The sequence below is a fragment of the Helianthus annuus genome, chromosome 12, assembly GCF_002127325.2.
Source record: "Helianthus annuus cultivar XRQ/B chromosome 12, HanXRQr2.0-SUNRISE, whole genome shotgun sequence".
Taxonomy (NCBI): domain Eukaryota; kingdom Viridiplantae; phylum Streptophyta; class Magnoliopsida; order Asterales; family Asteraceae; genus Helianthus; species Helianthus annuus.
The window spans coordinates 151,826,713-151,829,978 of NC_035444.2; the positions used below are offsets into that span (position 1 = coordinate 151,826,713).

A 3,266-nucleotide genomic window follows, 5' to 3' on the forward strand; every position below is an offset into this window, starting at 1 on the left:
GCTCACGTGAACAGAAAACATCAAGAGATTGGCGGCAGACTTGAGGGTTTTATTGTTGGCAGAGGTATCACGTGAACAAAGAAAGAAAACTCAGGATGTTACCGTAATTTACGGTATGACCGTAAATTACAGTGGACTTGAAAAAGGCCTGATCCTCATCGTAAATCAGTCTACCTGTACCGTAACACTTATGTGTGTACCGTAATTTACGGTATGACCGTAAATTACGGTGGTGGCTGCGAGAAAACATGTAACTGCCTCATTAAGTCAGTTTTTATTGTGTCTTTTCAAGTATTCCTCATCATTGGACGTTTGTGAAACACTTTGGGGGCGATTTTGGCTGTCTAGGCTTGGTTCTAAACATTTCCTAACATTCGGTTTGTGTTTTTGATTTGTATGAACGTTGAATTGCTTGTTATGATGATTCACCAAGCTATGAGTGGCTAGAACTTTCGGTGATCATCTTAGGTGCAGGTTTCCTTTGAACTCTTGTGTGTTTATTTCTGAATTTCTAGAATGATAACTTGTGTTTGCTTGTTTATCATGGTGTATGCATAATTGTTTGTAGCGTGTTAATTGGTATTGCAATTTCTAGTCTCAATCGTACGTTCTTGGTGCCGTTGGCAATCGAGATATCACGGGAAGGGTTAGGGTTGGTTATTGATTAATTGGTCATCGGGAAACAACCTCGCGTTATCTAATCCGAGTACTTTGTTCCCTTTTATCACAACAATTATCTATACACGAGTTATGTCTATGTAACTCTTTCTAGTTGGAATTACACACAATTGTTTAAAGAAACTGAATCCTAAGATGGTCATTGTTTTCCTAATCTGTTAAACAACCAATTTCAATTTGCTCTTAGTTATTAATTTAGTTTTCCAAAACAACATTCTAAATCACTGAGTTTTAATTTCTGCATTTTAGTTTAATTTTAGTTTAAGTGCAAAGCTATACAATCGACATACTTTCCACATACTCCCTGAGTTCGATACCCTATTACCACTATCTATAGTTGTTTTTGGGATTAAATTTGCGTGTACCGCGACTGCACGTCAAATTTTGGCGCCGTTGCCGGGGAGTAGTGCGCAACGTGTGTCAGTTTATTAGTTTTGTTTTGTTATTTTCGGGTTTACACTGGTGTGTTTAGTGTGCAGGTTCTACAGGTGCATGCATACTAGAGGCTCTCACAAAGCGTCACCATTGTCATTTGATCCGGAAATCGAAAGAACGCTAAGGCAAAACAGGGTTTTATTACGAGAAACCGAATCATTGGTTCACCCACTTCACCCATTACACCGAGAAACATCATGGCTGATTCACAAATTCCACCTACAACGGGTCAAACGACCTCATCATTATACCTACTTTCACACAACCATCACCAAACACAACTATACCAAATTCCACTACAATTCCTACTCCACCTCATGACACTACACCAACCAACACAACACAACCCATTACTACCCAAGAAGAACCAACCATCACATTTAACCCTTCTACTACTATACCACCATTATCCCATTTCTTTCCGGGTGCGGGTCCATCATATTCAGGTTATACCATAGGACCAAACTCAACGATTGTTCATGCTTCAACATTTAAACCATCGAACCAAGCGGGTTTTCAATATTCAAACATTCCATTTGGGCAATCGTCAGGAATTCAAGGGGATGGGTATGATGAAGCGTTTGAAGAATTTGAGGGTTATGATGAGGATGGATATTTTTACGGGGGTTATGGTGATCAAGGAGACTTTGGATATGTTCAAAGTCAATCTCAAGGGATGGCAAGTGTTGGTGGAATGCCACAACAACAACTCGTACCACAACACATTCGGCCAAGACCACAAGGGCCACCAATGCAACACCCTATCCCATTGCAACAAATTCGGCCACAAAATGTACAACCAAATGTTCAACAATTCCAAAGGCCAATTCAACGCCCACCGATGCCGCAACAGCAATTTCAACAACCAAATGCACCACAAGGGCATGTACCAAGGCCAATGGGTCCTATTCGCCCAAGGGGTAGGTTTGGTGTACCACGGAGACACCTTAGAGAAAATGTGAGGGGCATTGAAGCACATTTTCGGCCGGTAATCACTCAAAACCCTTCACCGGTAGTCATTCCACATAATGATCAAGGGCGAACATTTGAAGTAAGGACCAACTCTTTGCAAAGTTTACCAAAATACAAGGGGTTGGCAACGGAGGAGCCTTACTTTCATTTAGAGGCTTATGACTCGATTTACAATACTCTTGGGAGTCAAGGGTTTTCGGCCGACGATATTAAATTGGTTTTGTTCCAATTTTCCTTGGAAGATAAGGCAAAGAAATGGTTTTACACGTTACCTTCGGCATCCATATATACATGGGGGGAGATGCAACAAACTTTCTTGGATGAGTTTTACACCGCCCAAAAGACCAACGATGCAAGAAAGGGGTTGAGAAGCTTCCAACAACAACATGGTGAGATGTTTCACGAGGCATTCGAGCGTTTCAATATGATGATTAAAAATTGCCCTCACCATGGGATTGAATTGTGGGAGTTGATGAATGCCTTTCATGAGGGGTTGAGTGCCGAAGATGTACGTGATCTAATGTCCATTACCGGTGGGACTTTTGGTACAAATTATGAGAACGATGATTGGGAGTTCTTGGAAAGCATGGCAACTACATCAAAGAGGAAAGCTCAAGCCTCAAGAAGAGCCCGACCGGCCATTGCCCGACCTCAAGTGCACGCCATAGATGATGGTAATGTTCAAACTACTAACCAAATTTATGATGTTTGTGCTTTATGTAATGAAATAGGTCACGCGGCTGAAAATTGCCAAGGGATGTTGGAAGGGCAATACGAAGAGGTCCATGCGGTTCAAGGTCAAGGTCAAGGAGGGGGTGGTAGAAACTACAACAACATGAACTCTAATACTTACCACCCCGGGTTGAGGAACCACCCAAACTTTCGTTATGGGAACCCTTCAAATCAAGCAAACCTGAATTTCCAAGGAAACCAAGGATTTCAAAGGCAATATCAAACGGGTCAAAGCTCTTCGGGTGGAAATGAGATGATGGAGATGTTGAAGGCGATGCAAATGGAGATGCAACGAATGAACCAACGTGATGAGGTTCGGATGCAAAAGGACGAGGTTCGTGACAAAAGCATCCAATCGTTGACCACTCAAATGGGTCAACTTGCGAGTGACGTGGCGATTTTAAAGAAAGCAAAAGGCCAGCGACCGAGTGATACGGTGCCAAATCCCA

General features: G+C 42.1%; 1 non-coding gene across 1 annotated transcript; it reads right to left on the minus strand.

Annotated features, from left to right (window-relative positions):
- Positions 1 to 2,435: 2,435 nt before the first annotated feature.
- LOC118485213 lies at positions 2,436 to 2,541 on the minus strand. Its single transcript, XR_004875518.1, has one exon. It is a non-coding gene; the product is annotated as a small nucleolar RNA R71 (small nucleolar RNA).
- Between the last annotated feature and the right edge of the window lie 725 nt (positions 2,542 to 3,266).